Source organism: Tachypleus tridentatus, chromosome 10 (genome assembly GCF_004210375.1).
Source record: "Tachypleus tridentatus isolate NWPU-2018 chromosome 10, ASM421037v1, whole genome shotgun sequence".
Taxonomy (NCBI): Eukaryota; Metazoa; Arthropoda; class Merostomata; order Xiphosura; family Limulidae; genus Tachypleus; species Tachypleus tridentatus.
In genome coordinates, this window is record NC_134834.1 from 97,683,100 (window position 1) to 97,706,261 (window position 23,162).

The 23,162-nt window shown below is 33.6% G+C and overlaps 1 pseudogene across 1 annotated transcript in view; it reads left to right on the plus strand.

The window, feature by feature from the left end:
- Nucleotides 1-23,162, plus strand: part of LOC143228421 (microtubule-actin cross-linking factor 1-like) — a 70,000-nt pseudogene that overhangs the window by 22,393 nt on the left and 24,445 nt on the right. The window contains exons 20-33 of the transcript XR_013015329.1: nt 6,964-7,290; nt 9,256-9,462; nt 9,622-9,847; nt 11,864-12,315; nt 12,722-12,823; nt 14,750-14,920; nt 16,075-16,230; nt 16,462-16,662; nt 17,090-17,218; nt 18,959-19,129; nt 19,864-20,019; nt 20,364-20,570; nt 21,636-21,922; nt 22,547-22,706. The product of XR_013015329.1 is annotated as a microtubule-actin cross-linking factor 1-like (transcript). The remainder of the gene's footprint in view (nt 1-6,963; nt 7,291-9,255; nt 9,463-9,621; nt 9,848-11,863; nt 12,316-12,721; nt 12,824-14,749; nt 14,921-16,074; nt 16,231-16,461; nt 16,663-17,089; nt 17,219-18,958; nt 19,130-19,863; nt 20,020-20,363; nt 20,571-21,635; nt 21,923-22,546; nt 22,707-23,162) is intronic.

Below are 23,162 nucleotides of genomic sequence, written 5' to 3' on the forward strand. Positions count from 1 at the left end.
CTTACTTCTATTTGTTTCTGTACTTACTACACCATACTACATTCATTTGTTTCTGTACTTTGTTTCTGTACTTACTACACCATACTACATACTACATTCATTTGTTTCTGTACTTACTACACCATACTACATTCATTTGTTTCTGTACTTACTACACCATACTACATTCATTTGTTTCTGTACTTTACTACACCATACTACATTCATTTGTTTCTGTACTTACTACATCCATACTACATTCATTTGTTTCTGTACTTACTACTCCATACTACATTCATTTGTTTCTGTACTTACTACTACTACATTCTACGTTTGTTTCTGTACTTACTACTACTACATTCATACTGTACTTACTACACCATACTACATTCATTTGTTTCTGTACTTTCTACACCATACTACATTCATTTGTTTCTGTACTTACCATACTACATTCATTTGTTTCTGTACTTACTACACCATACTACATTCTGTATTTGTTTCTGTACTTACTACACCATACTACATTCGTTTTGTTTCTGTACTTACTACACCATACTACATTCATTTGTTTCTGTACTTACTACTACCATTTGTTTCTGTACTTACATTACTACATTCATTTGTTTCTGTACTTACTACACCATACTACATTCATTTGTTTCTGTACTTACTACACCATACTACATTCATTTGTTTCTGTACTTACTACACCATACTACATTCGTTTTGTTTCTGTACTTTACTACACCATACTACATTCTATTTGTTTCTGTACTTACTACTCCATACTACATTCATTTGTTTCTGTACTTACTACACCATACTACATTCATTTGTTTCTGTACTTACTTACTACACCATACTACATTCATTTGTTTCTGTACTTACTACACCATACTACATTCGTTTTGTTTCTGTACTTACTACACCATACTACATTCGTTTTGTTTCTGTACTTTACTACACCATACTACATTCATTTGTTTCTGTACTTACTACTCCATACTACATTCATTTGTTTCTGTACTTACTTACACCATACTACGTTCATTTGTTTCTGTACTTACTACCCATACTACATTCATTTGTTTCTGTACTTACTACACCATACTACATTCATTTGGTTTCTGTACTTACTACTCCATACTACATTCATTTGTTTCTGTACTTACTACTCCATACTACATTCATTTGGTTTCTTGTACTTACTACTCCATACTACATTCATTTGTTTCTGTACTTACTACTCCATACTACATTCATTTGTTTCTGTACTTACTACACCATACTACATTCATTTGTTTCTGTACTTACTACGCCATACTACATTCATTTGTTTCTGTACTTACTACTCCATACTACATTCATTTGTTTCTGTACTTACTACTCCATACTACATTCATTTGTTTCTGTACTTTACTACTACATACCATACTACATTCTTACTACGCCATATTTGTTTCTGTACTTACTACTCCATACTACATTCATTTGTTTCTGTACTTACTACACCATACTACATTCATTTGTTTCTTACTTTACTACACCATACTACATTCATTTGTTTCTGTACTTACTACACCATACTACATTCATTTGTTTCTGTACTTACTACATTACCATACTACATTCATTTGTTTCTGTACTTACTACACCATACTACATTCATTTGTTTCTTGTACTTACTACGCCATACTACGTTCGTTTGGTTTCTGTACTTACTACACCATACTACGTTCGTTTGGTTTCTGTACTTACTACACCATACTACATTCGTTTGGTTTCTTGTACTTACTACACCATACTACATTCATTTGTTTCTGTACTTACTACACCATACTACATTCGTTTGGTTTCTGTACTTGCTACTACACCATACTACATTCGTTTGTTTCTGTACTTACTACACCATACTACGTTCGTTTTGTTTCTTGTACTTACCATACTACATACTTTGGTTTCTGTTTTGTTTCTTTGTTTCTTACTACACCATACTACATTCGTTTGTTTCTGTACTTACTACACCATACTACGTTCGTTTGGTTTCTGTACTTTACTACGCCATACTACGTTCGTTTGGTTTCTTGTACTTACTACTCCATACTACGTTCATTTGGTTTCTGTACTTTGCTACACCATACTACGTTCGTTTGTTTCTGTACTTACTACTCCATACTACGTTCGTTTGGTTTCTGTACTTACTACACCATACTACATTCGTTTGTTTTCTTTGTACTTACTACTCCATACTACGTTCGTTTGGTTTCTGTACTACCATACTACGTTCGTTTGGTTTCTTGTGCTTACTGCCCATACTACGTTCGTTTGTTTTTCTGTGCTTTCTTTGGTTTACATACTACGTTCGTTTGGTTTCTTGGTGCTTACTGCTACACCATACTACGTTCGTTTGGTTTCTGTACTTACTACGCCATACTACGTTCGTTTTGGTTTCTGTACTTACTACACCATACTACGTTCGTTTGGTTTCTGTACTTACTACTCCATACTACGTTCGTTTGTTTCTGTACTTACTACACCATACTACGTTCGTTTGTTTCTGTACTTTGCTACACCATACTACGTTCGTTTGGTTTCTGTACTTACTACTCCATACTACGTTCGTTTGGTTTCTGTACTTACTACGCCATACTACGTTCGTTTGGTTTCTGTTGCTTGCTTCGTTTGGTTTTCTGTGCTTGCTACGCCATACTACGTTCGTTTGGTTTCTGTATTACTACGCCATTACGTTCGTTTGGTTTCTGTGCTTGCTGCGCCATGCTACGTTCGTTTGGTTTCTGGTTGCACTACTACGTTCGTTTGGTTTCTGTGCTTGCTACTACGCTTTCTGCGTTCGTTTGGTTTCTTCATTTGGTTTCTTGTACTGCTGCGCCGTACTACGTTCGTTTGGTTTCTGTAGCCTACGCCATACTACGTTCGTTTGGTTTCTGTACTTACTACTCCATACTACGTTCGTTTGGTTTCTGTGCTTACTTACTACTCCATACTACGTTCGTTTGGTTTCTGTTTACTACGTTCGTTTGGTTTCTGTAGCTTGCTGCGCCATACTACGTTCGTTTGGTTTCTGTGCTTACTACTCCATACTACGTTCGTTTGGTTTCTGGTTGCTTGCTACGTACTACGTTCGTTTTGGTTTCTTGGTACTTGCTACCCATACTACGTTCGTTTGGTTTCTGTAGCTTACTACCATACTACGTTCGTTTGGTTTCTGTACTTACTGCTCCTACTTTGGTTTCTTGGTACTTTTGGTTTCTGTGTACTGCGCCATGCTACGTTCGTTTGGTTTCTGTGCTTACTACTCCATACTACGTTCGTTTGGTTTCTGTACTTACTACTCCATACTACGTTCGTTTGGTTTCTTGTACTTTACTACGCCATACTACGTTCGTTTGGTTTCTTGTACTTACTACACCATACTACGTTCGTTTGTTTCTGTACTTACTACGCCATACTACGTTCGTTTGGTTTCTGTACTTACTACGTTCGTTTGGTTTCTGTATTACTACGCCATACTACGTTCGTTTGGTTTCTGTACTTACTACACCGCCATACTACGTTCGTTTGGTTTCTGTACTTACTACTCCATACTACGTTCGTTTGGTTTCTGTGCTTACTACGCCATACTACGTTCGTTTGGTTTCTGTAGCACTGCTACACCATACTACATTCTATTCGTTTGGTTTCTGTGCTTGCTACACCATACTACGTTCGTTTGGTTTCTGTACTTTTACTCCATGCTACGTTCGTTTGTTTCTGTACTTACTACGCCATACTACGTTCGTTTGGTTTCTTGTTTCTTGCTACGCCATGCTACGTTCGTTTGGTTTCTGTTGCTTGCTACTCCATACTACGTTCGTTTGGTTTCTGTGCTTACTACTCCATACTACGTTCGTTTGGTTTCTGTACTACTACTACGTTCGTTTGGTTTCTGTTGCTTACTACCATTCACGTTCGTTTGTTTCTGTACTTACTACTCCATACTACGTTCGTTTGTTTCTGTACTTACTACACCATACTACGTTCGTTTGGTTTCTGGTAGCTGCTTCGCGTATTCTATTTTTGGTTTCTTGTACTTACTACGCCATACTACGTTCGTTTGTTTCTGTGCTTACTACTCCATACTACATTCGTTTGGTTTCTGTACTTACTACTCCATACTACGTTCATTTGTTTCTGTACTTACTACGCCATACTACGTTCGTTTGGTTTCTGTGCTTACTACTCCATACTACGTTCGTTTGGTTTCTGTACTTACTACTCCATACTACGTTCGTTTGTTTCTGTACTTACTACTCCATACTACGTTCGTTTGGTTTCTGTACTTACTACTCCATACTACGTTCGTTTTGGTTTCTGTGTTGCTTACTACACCATACTACGTTCGTTTGGTTTCTGTACTTACTACTCCATACTACGTTCGTTTGGTTTCTGTACTTACTACACCATACTACTACGTTCGTTTGTTTCTGTACTTACTACTCCATACTACGTTCGTTTGGTTTCTGTGTTGCTATCTGCGTACTTACTCCATACTACGTTCGTTTGGTTTCTGTACTTACTACGCCATACTACGTTCGTTTGGTTTCTGTAGCCTCTCCATACTACGTTCGTTTGGTTTCTGTAGCTTGCTGCGCCATACTACGTTCGTTTGGTTTCTGTGCTTACTACTTGCTATCCATGCTACGTTCGTTTGGTTTCATCTGTAGCTTGCTGCTCCATACTACGTTCGTTTGGTTTCTTGCTTACTACGCCATACTACGTTCGTTTGGTTTCTGTACTTACTACGCCATACTACGTTCGTTTGGTTTCTGTACTTACTATACCACCGTACTACGTTCGTTTGGTTTCTGTACTTACTACTCCATACTACGTTCGTTTGGTTTCTGTACTTACTACTCCATACTACGTTCGTTTGGTTTCTGTACTTACTACACCATACTACGTTCGTTTGGTTTCTTGTACTTACTACTCCATACTACGTTCGTTTGGTTTCTTGTACTTACTACGCCATACTACGTTCGTTTGGTTTCTGTACTTACTGCTCCATACTACGTTCGTTTGGTTTCTGTACTTACTACGCCATACTACGTTCGTTTGGTTTCTTGTACTTTACTACCATACTACGTTCGTTTGGTTTCTTGTACTTACTACTCCATACTACGTTCGTTTGGTTTCTGTGCTTACTACGCCATACTACGTTCGTTTGGTTTCTGTACTTACTACGCCATACTACGTTCGTTTGTTTCTGTACTTACTACACCCATACTACGTTCGTTTGGTTTCTGTACTTGCTACACCATACTACGTTCGTTTGGTTTCTGTACTTACTACACCATACTACGTTCGTTTGGTTTCTGTGCTTACTACTCCATACTACGTTCGTTTGGTTTCTGTACTTACTACGCCATACTACGTTCGTTTGGTTTCTGTACTTACTACGCCATACTACGTTCGTTTGGTTTCTTGTACTTACTACTCCGTACTACGTTCGTTTGGTTTCTGTGCTTACTACGCCATACTACGTTCGTTTGGTTTCTGTACTTACTACACCATACTACATTCGTTTGTTTCTGTACTTACTACACCATACTACGTTCGTTTGGTTTCTGTGCTTACTACGCCATACTACGTTCGTTTGGTTTCTGTACTTCTACGCCATACTACGTTCGTTTGGTTTCTGTACTTACTACGCCATACTACGTTCGTTTGGTTTCTGTACTTACTACACCATACTACATTCGTATTTGTTTCTGTTTGTTTCGCTACTTACTGCATACTACGTTCGTTTGGTTTCTGTACTTACTACTACCCATACTACGTTCGTTTGGTTTCTGTACTTACTACGCCATACTACGTTCGTTTGGTTTCTGTACTTACTACACCATACTACGTTCGTTTGTTTCTGTACTTACTACGCCATACTACGTTCGTTTGTTTCTGTACTTACTACTCCATACTACGTTCGTTTGGTTTCTGTATTTACTACTCCATACTACGTTCGTTTGGTTTCTTGTACTTACTACGCCATACTACGTTCGTTTGGTTTCTTGTACTTACTACACCATACTACATTCGTTTGTTTCTGTACTTACTACACCATACTACATTCGTTTGTTTCTGTACTTACTACGCCATACTACGTTCGTTTGTTTCTGTACTTTGCTCCATACTCTACTACGTTCATTTGTTTCTGTACTTACTACTCCATACTACGTTCGTTTGTTTCTTGTACTTACTACACCATACTACATTCGTTTGTTTCTGTACTTACTACACCATACTACATTCATTTGTTTCTGTACTTACTACACCATACTACATTCATTTGTTTCTGTACTTACTACACCATACTACATTCATTTGTTTCTGTACTTACTACACCATACTACATTCATTTGTTTCTGTACTTACTACACCATACTACATTCATTTGTTTCTGTACTTACTACACCATACTACATTCATTTGTTTCTGTACTTACTACACCATACTACATTCATTTGTTTCTGTACTTACTACACCATACTACATTCATTTGTTTCTGTACTTACTACACCATACTACATTCATTTGTTTCTGTACTTACTACTCCATACTACATTCATTTGTTTCTGTACTTACTACACCATACTACATTCATTTATTTGGCTACCTACTGTCTCTCTCATTGATAAAAGATAATAGTTCATCACTTAATAAATTCTGTAAATTACATGTTTAACATCTGATAGGCAACTAGAGAATAAAGAAAACAGCAACCACAGTTCCAATACATGGTAAGATGTTATGTGTTTATATGAATCATAGACTTGTAGCAACAGGCAGGAAGTTGTTATAAATTATCATGTTAAGATGCAACTAAATTTTAATGAAAAAACTAGATATTCAATAAATAATATTACTAAATATTTTTATACCAAAGAACGAAAGCTTTTGGTAAATAGTATTGTTAATGTATGATAGGCTTTCAATGAAGAAGTGAGCAGTCAGAAGGGGAGGGTTCGAGATATTCTAGCTGCTGCCAAGAAGCTTATTCGAGAATCGTCATCTGAAGATCAAGCTGTTACAAGAGAAAGAGCAGATGACTTGAAAGAATTGGCCAATACTGTCTCAACACTGTGCATGGAGAGGCTAAATGCACTGGAGCAAGCCCTTCCACTAGCCGAACATTTCTTTGAGAGCCATGTTGACTTAGTTCAGTGGTTAGATGAGACAGAGGCAGAGGCTGAGTTATTGGATGCTACTGCTCTCAATGCTTCGCAGATAAGACGTCAGCAGAACAGAAACAGTGTAAGAAGCTTGTTTATGGAATTATTTCAACAATAAACTACTGTAATATATTTTGAATTTCATAGCAGTAAAGAAACAATGAATTTATGAGTACAGCTCCTTAACTAAATAAATATTCATTCTACAAATGGTTAGTAACAAGAATATCTTAGCAATACAATTTAAAATACACTTTAATATATTTTGCAGTAACAGGTTTTCCAATTTACCAGGATATATTCAACAGCAGTAGCATTCCAAATACAATCTGTGATAACAAGAAAACCCACTTGTAGAGAAAATTATATATTTAAAAACAACTGGTATGGGTAGGGAAAGCATTAATAGAGGAGCGAACAACGTTTCTACCTTCTTCGGTCATCGTCAGGTTCACAAAGAAAGAAAGGGTTACTAACCGGTGGCTGACCATGTGTTTGAAGGTGGTTGTGTAATTGAGTGTAGGAAAGTAGAGGGCAATGTTAGATGTTTTAATATATAATTTTATATTATTTACTGTATTATTTTTAATATAGGTATAAAGGCGTTCCTTTATATTGGTTTATTTTGGGTTTAAATTGTATAAGTAAAGCTTCTTTAATTTTGCGTTTGTTTATGTTTGTTTCTTTATTTAGTATTTGAGTGTTTTCTATGGTTATGTTGTGCTTATTTGACTTGCAGTGTTCGAAAATGTGTGAAGGTGACTTTTTATGTTCTTTGAATCTGGTTTCCATTTTTCTACTTGTTTCTCCAATATAGAAGTCATGGCTGCTATACAATAAACACAACATAACCATAGGAAACACCCAAATACTAAATAAAGAAACAAACATAAATAAAGGAAAAATTAAAGAAGCCTTACTTATACACAACAATTCAAGCCCAAAATAAACCAATACAAAGAAACACCTTTATACCTATATTAATATATATAATCAAACATCAAGCATGTCCTCTACATTCCTACACTCAATTACACAACTGCCTTCAAACACGTGGTCAGCCACCGGTCAGTAACCCTTTCTTTCTTTGTGAACCTGACGATGACCAAAGAAGGTTAAACATTGTTCACTCCTCTATAAGTGCTTTCTCTACCCATACCAGCCATTTTTAAATGTATAATTCCAAACGCACTTTAACATATTGAATACGACAGTAATATCTCAAATCTATTTTAGTGTATCAGATCGAATTGTAATAAATTTCCAAATGTACTTCGACGTATTGAATTTCATATTAATAGCATAGTAAAGTGCTTTGATGTATTATCAGTGTTTTTTTTTTTTGTACTGAATACACACATTGAACTAGTTGCAAATTAAATTATTAGCAACTGTTTATTTTCTTGTCCATCACCAGTTTGGACTTTTTCTTTTTTTAAAAAAACTTTTCAGGTTGTTGTGTAACTATTACAGGTATACGTTGCACAACAGCAAGCCTTTAACCATCAAGTGACATGTTGATGTATTGTTTCTACCAGTGTGGTTCACATATTATATCATATTAAGTAATCTTATGTTCTTGCTATTACATTTGAGGTAAAGAACTTAATGAAATAATAGATGAAATCTCTCATTTTATCTGTAAAATAGCAAACTTTTTAAATAACAAATGGGCTTCATTGTAATATTGATGTTAAAAAATGTTTTGTCATTTGTACGTTATTAACAGTTAGTAAACAAAACACTGGTCCATGAGTAGTTTGGTGTACACATAGTTTAGAATAAATTATTTTAAAAACAGATGCATTCAGTTAATGTGTGAGTGACAAGAGTTTGTTTTATTTTGAGCAAGCAATTTGCAGTGAGTTATGTCTCATCTTGTAAAATACTTTGTTGTTATTAACGTGCATGGTTATTCAAGTTTATATATCACATAAAAGAAACATGATTTTTATCTTCCATAGAAGGATATTGTAGGTGTGAAATTTATAAAACTAAGATGATTATTAGGTATTCAGGGGACTAACAAGTAACTATTTTTCTTTAGGTGTTATTACAATCAGTAAATGAACATAAACCTCTGGTAGACAAACTTAACAAAACTGGTCATGCATTAATGAGATTGTGTGAGAAGAATGACAGTGTCAGAGTTCAAGACTGTATGGACTCTGACAATGCTCGTTATACTGCTCTACGTAATTCATTAAAAGATAAGCAGAATGAACTGGAAGAAGCCCTGCAAGCCACATCTCAGGTAAACTAGTTTTCTGAATTATAGGAATTGGAAATTCATTATTCAGTTTATAATATATAAACTGTGTACTAGGCAAAGTACCTGGCAATTTAATATTAACTGGCTATTAAGCTAAAAGCAAGGAATATAAATTATTAGTTAATCAGTGTAATTATTCAGTTTTCAGATAAGTTAGACGGGATGTTGAATGCTTTGTCTTCAACGGCTGATCAACTCAACAATGCCGAACCGATCTCGGCACATCCTGATCGCATTCAGGATCAGATTAATGATAATGATGGAGTCCTGCATGATCTGTCTAAACGATCTCCTGCTCTTGAAGCAGTTAAACAAGCTGCTAATGATGTTATTTCTAAAGCAGGAAGCGATGAACCTGCTGTCCAAGGTATTTATACTTGTTTGTCATTACCGATATCTTGTGAACTTATACAAGATATTGTCATTAAATATAAGTTATACGATTTTAATTGAAGAGAAATGTTGTAAAATAAGTGGAAACTTATTGTGAAATAAAAATGATATTATGTGCTGAAGTGATTTCATTGTAACGTTCTCTACAACCGTTTGTTTCTGTGCATGTCACAAAGTTTTTGTGGGTTTCATTCAAACTTTAATTATCATAGTACATACATACCTTTGGCATAACAGTATAACTAATAATCCAAATTTTAATAGTATAAGTTTTAATTTTATATGACAATGTTAAGAAAAAATCCTGAATTTCTCCTAGTATTAAAATCATAACATTTTCTCTCTCAGTATCTCGTCTTCTTTAATTAATTTAGTACTTTTCCAAGACATATGAAATTTAATGTAAATTGCTTGTTATAATAGTATTATTTCTCAGGAAAGCATAATTTTTATAGCCTTCAATCTTATTTAGTTACAGAACCATCAGACTATTCTCACCATACCAACCTGTCCTTCACAAATTGCCACTAGTTCTCTCTGATGTTTAATAATATACTATTTATAACCAATAGGAAGCCAAAGTTTTAATCTATGAAATGAAATATTATATTACATTAGTGTATGTACAGAGAATTGCCTATTTGACTCCCAGTTAAAATTGTATGCCCACAGGAAACACAACAACAAATTTGTTACCAATGGCTCTTGTTACATTGTTAGAAAGTCGTAAAATTCGGATACTTCTGGTACACTGTCTGTTTTATAAACATGTGATTATATATTCTGTGTTCTTTTGTGCTTTTTTCAGTTAAATAAAAAATTATCTAATACAGTAGTATCATTAGTATTAAAAAATTAGGGTTAAGCAACATCCACAGTTGACAGCATAAAAAATGAAGATTCAGGTAAATATTTATTTCTCTTGTATGATATATATTCTTTATTTATTATTATCATAAAAAATAATTAAAATGTATAAATAGGAAACTATTTAGGTCAGATAAGGATAGATTAAATAAAATGAATAATAAATATATTTTCATGAAGTATGGTCATGAGTTGCTCATGCATTATGTAATTCAATAGAGTAAGGTGAGCTGCACATTTTCCCAAGCTTATTTACATATTTTGTGGTGTTAATATCACTTAGTCAAAGTATAAAGGGCAATAAAACAATCAGCTTTAAGCATAAACATGGATATTCTGTTATGAGTTTAAAGATATTTAGGATAAGTAAATGTAGTTTCATGTTACAACTTGAAGTAATTTTAGAAATAAAAAAGTTGGATGTTTTTAAGGTTTTGTTTTTGGTTTTTATGAAGACATTCAAACTGATGAACCTTGTATAGAATTAGGGTAGATAAAATAATGGATAAAAAGTATTTTAATCTTAGCAGTAAAACCACATTACACTCGGAGCAATCAACACTTTGACTCTATACGTGTGTGTGTGTGTGTGTGTAGATAAAAGTTTAGAAAAATATTTCTCTCCTAGTTCTAATTTTTTTCTCTATTAATGATTCTTAATAATTACTGAAAACTTGCACAATTTTGTGAAGATACACAAAAACATACATGGAAACTATAATGGTTAATTTTGGGTCATAAACTTGGTCAGTTCATCTGAGCCCATAGTGAGAGAGTTCACAAAAAGGGAAATTTGCCATGAAACACATGTATTACCACCTGCTAAAATACAGGTAGCTTTGCCTGCCAAACATAGTTTCTCTCATCTGTTTTCTAAATATAGCTGATCTTGAATGACAAACACACATAATTTTACCTGTTTCTTTGTTACACTGTTTGTTAAGTATGAATACAAGGTGATTCAAAGATAAATTATCAAATCATTATCAGCAGTATATATTTTTTTCTAATGTATTTAGTGTTTGTTATATTAGTTGTGGGGAATGAGTCACCAGAGTAACCAGTTACAACTGACGTGTAAATAGTTTGTACCTTTCCTGATTTGATAACTTTGTCATTGTAGACATCAGACAAAAGCTCGACAAGCTGAATGAGTTGTGGGACACCATCCAGAAGTCAGCTAGAAAGCGTGGAAGATCCTTAGAAGATGCCATGGCCTTGGCCGAGCGGTTCTGGGATGAGTTGACAGCTGTAATGAAAGCCTTGAAGGAGCTTCAGGAATACTTAACAAGTCAAGAACCTCCAGCAGTGGAGCCTAGTGCCATCCAGCAACAACAGGAGGTTCTACAGGAGATAAAGCAAGAGATGGACCAGACGAAGCCTGAGGTGGACCAGTGTCGGCAAGTTGGTCAGGATCTTATGCAGCTGTGTGGAGAACCTGATAAGCCTGAAGTCAAGAAACACATTGAAGACCTAGACTCAGCATGGGACAATGTAACCACACTGTATGCCAAGAGGGAACAAAACTTGGTGAATGCCATGGAAAAGGCCATGAATTTCCATGATACACTGAAGGTATGTTTGTTTTTCTGGTTTCTCTAAAGAGTTAATTTCGAGACTTAAGAGTTTTCTTTTACCTGCGGTAAGATATTACCTGTGTTTAGATTAATGTTTTGAATCTGATTAATATAGAGAGTTAACAACAATTTTTTGACCATGGTAAGATAATATCTGTGTATAGATTAACTGTCTGAATCTGGTTAATAATGAGAGTTAACAACAGTTTTTTAATTATGGTCAAATATTAACTGTATTTATATTAAATGATTTTGGTTACATCTAATTAGTATACTACACGAGTGTCATTTCTTTTTAACATCAGTTTATATATTTATGAATTAAACCATTAAATATGAAATGTTTTCTCTTGATGTAGTAATGTTCATTATTTTTATTATTAATTATTTGTTAAACTTATCAGAACTTGTTGGAGTTCCTGGATACTGCAGAGGACAAGTTTGCTAATCTCGGCCCCATTGGTTCTGATATTGAGTCCGTCAAGGGACAGATGCATCAGCTTAAAGTAAGTTGTTTGCATAAAACTTCTAATATATATACCTCACAACTATAACAAAAGTGTTATTGTTCACTTGAAGACATCTAAGATGATATTCCAAACAGTTTATTGATAGAAAGTCAGCTTTATAAATTTCTTTAAAGCAAATAAAACCTATAGACACATCATTCAATGCTTCTTTGATAATCATTGTACAGTTGTAAGGGGTGCTATTTTCAACTGTTAACCCTATCACCACAGGTTTCCTAAACTGAGCATGACACAGGATTTAAGTGTCTTACATTCAAAAATTTAATTGAACTACTTCTTAGTATACCAATTGGAATAGCACAAAATCTTTCTAATAATCCATATTTTAATAGTATATAAGTTAAGTTTTACTTCTACAAGCCAATATTTTAAAAACTGAATTTCCTCTTGTATGACACATTTTCTCTTTACATGTCATCCTTCCTATTTTATCCACCACCTCTCAAAAATGTACAAAATAAAATGCAAGTTACTTTATACAAAATTATAGTTACTCACAAAAACCATATTTTTGATAGTTTTCAGGTTTGTTTGGTTATGGAGCTGTCAAACAGAAAACTAGTTTCCTCCTATCTTTATCCACCTGTCACATCCTGCCTTTCAGAATTTGTTAATAGCTCTCTCTAATGTTTGATTATATATTACTGACAACTAATAAAAAGCCAGGGTTTTCATATAGCAAGAACATTGGATAAGCATTTTATTTCTTGTTTTTCATTTTTATTCTTTATTTATTATTATGAAAATAACTAAAATGTAAAAATAGGGATCTTTTAGGTTAGTTAAGATTAAATGAGGTAAAATAAACAATATTATAATAAAAATGTTTGACGAGTCACACATGCAAGCAACACATGGGTAACGTAATTCATTAGCGTAATGCAAGCTGTATAATTTACAACTTATAATGGCGTGGATAAAGGTTAGACATGGTTCAAAGGGCAATCAAACAATAAAATCTAATTATAAATAAATGTATACTGTTATGAACCTGGAAGCGACTTAGGATGAGTGAATGTTGTAGTAGTAGTTTCATATTATAATTTAAAGTCATTCTAGAAAGGAAAAAAGAGTAATTTAGATTTATTTTGATTTTTTTTCTTTTGGTGGTTACAAGGGCAGTTAAATTGACCCATTCCATATTGAGATGGGGTAGAGAAAATAACAGATAAAGTTTTACTGAGAAAAAAAGCATTTGAAATGCATTTATGAGGTCTTGGAGATCACACACAGGAATTTTGAGATGAGGATAAGTATTTTAAGTTTAAAATTAAAATTACTTTTCCGTGGAATATTCAAAACAAATACCCAATATATTTTGACAAATATTTAGTTTATATTAATGAAAATACTCTACTAAAATATGATATTTTGTATGTGAAAGAGTTATTAACTGAAAACTGACAGATTTTGTAAAGATATACATACTGTGTTGAAAGTTAAGCATTAAATGTATAAAGACCAAATGAGTACAAAGAGTGCATGTGGTCAGTCATATTGACAAGCTCATATTGAGAAAGTTAACCAAAGACAAAATTAATATGATATGGGAAGATATTTCAGCCACTAACGGAAGAAGAAATTAATATTCATAACTTCATAATGTGTTTATATTTTCATATTTGGAGTGACCCATACTTTTTACATGTTTTTTATATCCTGTTTTTTCTGTATTGTAATTCTTTCTCCAACCATTGTATATTGTATCCTAATATTCCATATAAGACAGTACTAGTGTTCTATAGAGTTTCACTTCTAAAGTTGAGATTGTTAGGAAATAGTTCTGTTAAGCAAGTGAAAATAATGTAACAGGGGATGTTTCTGTTAAGAATCCTGTATTTTCATTAATATTTAGTGATCTATAGACATTGGTGTGTAACCAATGTTTCTTTTTATTTACAGGATTTTAAGAATGTTGTCGACCCTCATATGGTTGAGATAGAAGCTCTGAACAGGCAAGCTCAGGAGCTCATAGAACGAACCTCCCCATCTCAGGTTTCCATGATCAGAGAACCTATGGATGAAATTAACCATCGTTGGGACGAGTTGCTAAAGGGAATAGTTGATCGTCAGGTGATTACCCTCTCTACATAAGAATTATGCTCCTTTATGTAACTGTTTGAATGAGTTGGTAAAGGTAATAGTCAATTCCCAAGTGATTACCCCTGCTACTTAATAGTTATATAACTTTTCTCTGTGTTCTTGTGTGGATGAGTTGGTAAAAGTAATAGTTGATTCCCAGCTGATTATCCTAAATCTTGGAAACTTCATTTAAATATACACTAAGTTTCTACAAGCTATTTGGCTTATTAAAACACACCATGATAAAGAGCTAGATTCTCACAAATGTATTTAATGACATAAATTACTTCTAGAAGAAAGGTAAATGCAGAAATATAACTTGTAGATATTTCCTACACCATTATGAACAAGGGCAAGAATCAAAACTACCTATGATAGTTTGTTTTTAATTATTTATTAATACTGCTGCACTGTAGGCTGCTAGTTATCTACACCACACATAAATATAATAACTGGAGACTATGTGATTATTACCAAATGTAAATATAATGTTTGGAGAACATGGTTCATTGTCACTACAAATAAGTGTAATGACTGGAGAACATGGTTCATTCTCACCACACGTAAATATATTAACTGGAGAACATGGTTTGTTCTCACTGCACGTAAATATAACGACTGGAGAACATGGTTCATTGCCACCAAACATAAATATGACTGGAGAACATGGTTCATTGTCACCAAACATAAATATGACTGGAGAACATGGTTCATTGTCACCACATGTAAATATATTAACTGGAGAACATGGTTTGTTCTCACTGCACGTAAATATAACGACTGGAGAACATGGTTCATTGCCACCAAACATAAATATGACTGGAGAACATGGTTCATTGTCACCAAACATAAATATGACTGGAGAACATGGTTCATTGTCACCACATGTAAATATAATAACTGGAAAACATGGTTTGTTCTCACTGCACGTAAATATAATGACTGGAGAACATGATTCATTGCCACCAAACATAAATATAAATGCTGGAGAGAATGGTTCATTGCCAATACACATACATATAAATGCTGGAGAGCATGGTTCATTATCACCACACGTAAATATAAGTGCTGGAGAACATGGTTCATTTTTACCACATATACAACACACGACCTCACTCTGTGTTCTTTCTTCCATCCAAATAAAGCAAGAACTGGAGAATGCTCTCCTACGACTTGGACAGTTCCAACATGCACTTGATGAACTTCTTGTGTGGATATCCAGAACTGAGAATACTTTGGATGACTTGCATCCAGTCTTTGGTGACTCCCAAGTGATAGAAGTGGAGTTGGCAAAACATAAGGTAATGAACAGTTTCACCTTTTATTTTTGAATCATGATATAATTCCTTTATTAAAGATGTTGATTAGTACCAGTAAATGGAAAGCAATTTCTTTTAATTATTCATCATATTTCTCTTGCAGATGTTATTGATTGACTTTCAAGAGTGATATTTCTATTAATTGTGTCATATTTCTCCCAGTCAGGTGTTGGTGATACATTCAAAAGAGTAATACTTAGTTTCCTTGTGTAGGTGTTAATGAATGACATCCAAGCTCACCAGACTAGTGTGGACACGCTAAATCGAGCAGGACGACAACTTATTGATGCTGATCGTGGCAGTGAAGATGCCAATATAACCCAAAAGAAATTAAATGATCTCAACAGTAGATGGCAGCAGCTGCAAGACAAATCAGCTGATCGACAAAGAGAGCTAGAAGAAGCCCTTAAAGAGGTAACATTACTTGAAAATATAAGGAACAAGTAATGATAAGGAACTGAAAATGGTGATATTTTATAATGTGATTAGAAATAACCAACATTAGATGTAAAAGTATTTTGGAAATTATGAGTGAAACTCATAAACTTGTAGAAATCAACACAGTCTGTACTAGAAGATGAAATCTCAACCACTTCTGCAGTGAGGCCAGGAGGTTAGGGTGCTCATCTCATAACCCTGGGGTTAAGGGGGTCTGCTATATTAGGGAGATGATCTTCGTTTAGCTTTGCACAAAATTCCAAAAACAAAAACAAAGTTCTGCAGTGATGATAAATTTGATGTTGTTATTGGTTTTCATGCTTGGTACCTGGTACAAAAGTATATTAAGTGTAAAAAATGAGTTTTGTTCTATTTTTATATATCTATGTATTTTTTTCAACAGGCTCAAGCCTTCTACCAGGAAATACAGGACCTTCTCATGTGGCTTAGTGATATTGACAGCCAACTTGCAACTTCAAAACCAGTAGGAGGGCTTCCAGAAACAGCCCGAGAACAACTTAACAGATTTATGGTATGTAAACAAAGAACTAATGTGTCATCTTGGTTTTAAAAACAGAACTTTAGAAGTTTGTGTCAAGTCTTCTTTTGAAAGTTGAAATAAGACCCTCAAAAACAAAACATTAAATACTACAAAATGGGCACAAATAATACAAGTTTTTACATACTATTTACAGACAAATACAGTAACAAAGTAAACCTGCAAAAATTGTACCACTGTCTAGAACTATGTAGACTGTACTGAAATGGGATATCTCGGTAAATTATAGTAAGAACAAACTAATTTTTGTCCTAGTTTGAAATGCTCCTTTTGAAAACCTGGCTTTGTTGGAAGTGTTACTTATTAAAACATCAGCTAGTTGTAAGTGATGTTAATTCAATGGACTAGTTAGAAATGATGTTAATTCAATAGAGTAGTTAGAAATGATGTTAATTCAGTAGACTAGTTAGAAATGATGTTAATTCAATGGACTAGTTAGAAATGGTTAATTCAATAAACTAGTTAGAAATGATGTTAATTCAATGGACCAGTTAGAAATGATGTTAATTCAATGGACTAGTTAGAAATGATGTTAATTCAATGGACTAGTTAGAAATGATGTTAATTTAATGGACTAGTTAGAAATGATGTTAATTTAATGGACTAATTAGAAATGATGTTAATTCAATAAACTAGTTAGAAATGATGTTAATTCAATAAACTAGTTAGAAATGATGTTAATTCAATAAACTAGTTAGAAATGATGTTAATTCAATGGACTAGTTAGAAATGATGTTAATTCAATGGACTAGTTAGAAATGATGTTAATTCAATGGACTAGTTAGAAATGATGTTAATTCAATAGAGTAGTTAGAAATGATGTTAATTCAATAGAGTAGTTAGAAATGATGTTAATTCAATGGACTAGTTAGAAATGATGTTAATTCAATGGACTAGTTAGAAATGATGTTAATTCAATGGACTAGTTAGAAATGATGTTAATTCAATGGACTAGTTAGAAATGATGTTAATTCAATGGACTAGTTAGAAATGATGTTAATTCAATGGACTAGTTAGAAATGATGTTAATTCAATGGACTAGTTAGAAATGATGTTAATTCAATGGACTAGTTAGAAATGATGTTAATTCAATGGACTAGTTAGAAATGATGTTAATTCAGTAGACTAGTTAGAAATGATGTTAATTCAATAGAGTAGTTAGAAATGATGTTAATTCATTGGACTAGTTGGAAATGATGTTAATTCAATGGACTAGTTGGAAATGATGTTAATTCAATGGACTAGTTGGAAATGATGTTAATTCAATGGACTAGTTAGAAATGATGTCAGTTGAAACTGTTTATCCCAAGGATTCTTCTCTAGCTTACTGGAAATTAATCTAGTTAAAGTTTCTTTTTTAATTATTTTGAAATATCCTATGTGATTACATATTTTTTGGCTTAGGTTTTTCTGTGTTTTGAACAAGGTCATGCTTGTGTAAAAGATAGAAAACATATGAATAATTATTGTATGTGAATCCTAAATCAAATTGATTTTATAAGAGTTATTAAGATTTGTTACCAAGAGCTAATGTGTTCTAAAGTTTTCATCCTAACATTAAATTTTTTCCAACTGGACCAAGCATTGTTTTTTATTTAAGTGTCTCTGACAGAAATTTTCTTGTCTCCTCTCCACTTGATTGAAATGCATTGTTACTGTGTTTGTGTAGTTTCTTCATTTAGTTACTTACAGAAACTTCTTGCTATATTTCAGGAACTTTACACTGACCTAGACAACAGTCGTTACAAGATTGAAACTGTGTTACAGCAAGGTCAGAACTACCTTGAGCGATCCAATGACGGAGCTGCAACCAACCTCCACCACAATTTAAGAACTCTGAAGCAGCGTTGGGATAACGTTCTTAACAGAGCCAATGACAGGAAGGTGAGACGTGTGTACAGGCTGTTCTCACAAGGGAAGTTAACCCCTCAGCTTCAGAGTTTTATGAAATAAATTGTCAACCAATCAAAATTTAGTTATCAGTTTTATGGTGTGTTCTACAGTTGTTTGTCAGTTTACAGTTGCACCATATGGTGCTTTTCGTTATTGCATGTTAGTTTACAGTCATACCATATGACTTGCGTTCAGTAATTACTTATCAGTTTACAGTCGCACCATATGGTGTGTTCTGCAGCTAAAGGGTTAAAATTATGGTTATAAATCAGAATGACTTTGTTATGGACTTCTGTGACAGCTAATTGTTTATTAATAAAGAAGGCGTTATTTAAGGTGAAGAGGCCAAAATTTGATCTTAACTCAAATATTGGGTCTAGAGATAACCATGTATGTGGCCATAATCTAAATATTTGTTTTTTAGATTAAATTATAGATAGAAGTGTGTGAATCAGTAATATAAATATCTGTTTGTTTTTGTAGATTAACCTAGAGATAAGCCTGTATTAGTCCATATATAAATACCTGTTGTTGTTGTTTTGTAAATTAACTTAGAGATAGCCCTGTATTAGTCCATAATATAAATATCTCTTTTATTTTGTAGATTAACCTAGAGGTAGCTCTGTATTAGTCCATAATATAAGTACCAATTTATTTTGTAGATTAACCTAGAGATAGCTCTGTGTGAGTCCATAATATAAATATCTGTTGTTGTTTTTTTGTAGATTAAGCTAGAAATAGCCCTGCGTGAGGCCACCGAGTTCCATGAGGCACTACAAGAGTTTGTGGAATGGTTAGGAAACTCTGAGAAATACTTGTCTAGTGTTGATCCTGTTAGCCGAGTGATGAATGTAATCACAGAGCAGATGGAAGAGCACAAGGTATAAAAATGTAGTTTTCATCGTCTACTTTTGAAGATAGAAAAGGAGAAGATAAAAAGAGTTTTTATCTGTAGTGGAGATTGTTATGCACAATGATAGAAGTATGAAATTTGTTTTCAGCTGATTGTAGATTAATGTTGGAAATACAAACTTGTATGTGAGGAATGAAACCTCTTTGTAGCTGAAGCCACATATTAATGACTTCTCTGTACAGACGATATTTTATTTTAAATTTTAGGTTTTATTATGAAAAATAAAAATACTTTGTATTTTTCATATAAATGTGTGTAAATGTTAAACCTTTATTTGCTGAAGTGACCCTCATATAATCTGGTTTTGTTCAGACGTTTCAAAAAGACGTTGGTTCTCACCGAGAAGTGATGCTTAATTTGGATAAGAAAGGAACACATCTGAAGTATTTTAGTCAAAAGCAAGATGTCATACTAATAAAAAACCTCCTGATCAGTGTGCAGCATCGTTGGGAAAGACTTGTGGCTAAGAGTGCAGAAAGAACTCGAACCTTAGACCATGGCTATAAAGAAGCTAAAGAGGTATGTTCTGCACATTGAAGAATTATCATGTGTTGTTTATCATGTTTCTCCTAAATTTCTAAATCCAGTGGATAAAAATAAATGTTTTATTTTTTTTCTGATTTTGACTAAATTATTACAAATGATGTACTGAAGGATTTGTTTCTAAAGTGAATTCAAAATGTATATTATGCATTATATTGATTTTGGACATCAAATTCTTGATACTATAATGAACAATATTGATAAAGACTGTAGGCTATTATTATATGATTGATACTACAACGATATTGGTGTTGGGTTTTATTTTATAGTTGATACTACAATAACATTGGTGTTGGGTTTTATTTTACAGTTGATAATACAATAACATTGGTGTTGGGTTTTATTACACAGTTGATAATACAGCAACACTGGTGTTGGTTTCAATATGTAATTGACATATTGGTGTTGGCTGTTATTATGCACATTTTAGTATTGTAATAATGTTGATTTTGTATCTTTTTACAGGAATTTCTTGCAACAGTTATTAATTTGATTCAAAGCACAATATGGGTGATGGTTCAATAACTTAGGAGAGCGAGAACAATCACATACACACTGCATAGCATCTGTTATGTACATCTCATTGCACTGGTTTCACATTCTGCCTGTCAAAGCAGACAACTAACATGTGTTTTTGTGTCTATTTATTGTTAAATTTCTTCACAGCTAACAACAACAACCTGCAGATTAATTCACTAAACCTAAACTTACTGATGATTATCCATTTTTAATTGTTATTTGTAAAAATTACAAATACCAACTTTATGTTAATTTTCTTTTAAAATTATTTCACTATTAAATATCTATGTTATTTAAATTAAAAGTATCAAATTTAAATCAGTATTTGTTTTATTTTGTTAATATCACTTTACTGGTGGTGTTTTACCAAATATTGTTATTTGGATTTTCAAAATGGTAGTCAGTTCATTGTAATTATTACAATGCAAATAAGATAAAGAAGTTAAATAATATAAAGGTGATAAAACAAGCAGTGATTTGTTCATTTTACGTGACTTGCACTAATTTCATATTTTACTACAGTTTCATGATGCCTGGAAGGGTTTGTTGCACTGGTTAGAAGATGCTGATAAAACATTAGACAGCCTGACCCATATTGGTAAAGATCCTGAGAAAATAAAGCAGCTTCTTAGCAAACACAAGGAATTTCAGAGGGCTTTGGGAGCTAAACAACCCACTTATGACTCTACCATGAAGCTTGGCCGTACCCTCAAGGATAAATGTCCTAAGTCGGACATGGAAACCTTGCAAGATATGTTAGAGGAACTGAAGAATAAATGGAATTCTGTCTGTAATAAATCTGTGGACAGGTATTGTTACAATAATATTAGTGGTACTGGTATTGTTATAATAATATTAGTGGTACAGGTATTGCTACAATAATATTAGTGGTACAGGTATTGTTACAATAATATCAGTGGTACAGGTGTTGTTACAATAATATCAGTGGTACAGGTGTTGTTACAATAATATCAGTGGTACAGGTGTTGTTACAATAATATCAGTGGTACAGATGTTACAATAATATCAGTGGTACAGGAATTGTTACAATAATATCGGTGGTACAGGTATTGTTACAATAATGTCCGTGGTACAGGTGTTGTTACAATAATATCAGTGGTACAGGTGTTGTTACAATAATATCAGTGGTACAGATGTTACAATAATATCAGTGGTACAGGAATTGTTACAATAATATCGGTGGTACAGGTATTGTTACAATAATATCGGTGGTACAGGTATTGTTACAATAATGTCCGTGGTACAGGTATTGTTACAATAATATCAGTGGTACAGGTATTGTCACAGTACCAGTAGTAACACAGGTGTTGATACAGTGAGTGAAAAATGCAGTTGTTTTCCTCTTTTAGAAGTATACATGTTTAGCATTGATTTATGGCTGTCTTTAATAAGTAGTTTTTTTATTTTTACAGACAGCGAATGCTAGAAGAAGCCTTATTGTTCTCAGGGCAATTTAAAGATGCTATACAGGCTTTGATTGAATGGTTGGACAAAGCTAAAGACACTTTAGCTACTGACCAGCCTGTTCATGGTGATTTGGACACAGTGACATCATTGGTGGACCAGCATAAGGTAGGAGGAGTAAAACTAATCATTGGATTAAGAACAAGATTAAGAAGTAGTGGTTTAATACAGGTTTAATACAGGCTTCTCAAGGCTTACAGAAGTAGTGGTGTTACTGTTGGTTTAATACAGGCTTCTCAAGGCTTACAGAAGTAGTGATGTTACTGTTGGTTTAATACAGGTTTAATACAGGGTTCACAAAGCTTACAGAAGTAGTGATGTTACTGTTGGTTTAATACAGGCTTCTCAAGGCTTACAGAAGTAGTGATGTTACTGTTGGTTTAATACAGGCTTCTCAAGGCTTACAGAAGTAGTGGTGTTACTGTTGGTTTAATACAGGCTTCTCAAGGCTTACAGAAGTAGTGGTGTTACTGAATTCTGTTGGTTTAATACAGGCTTCTCAAGGCTTACAGAAGTAGTGGTGTTACTGTTGGTTTAATACAGGCTTCTCAAGGCTTACAGAAG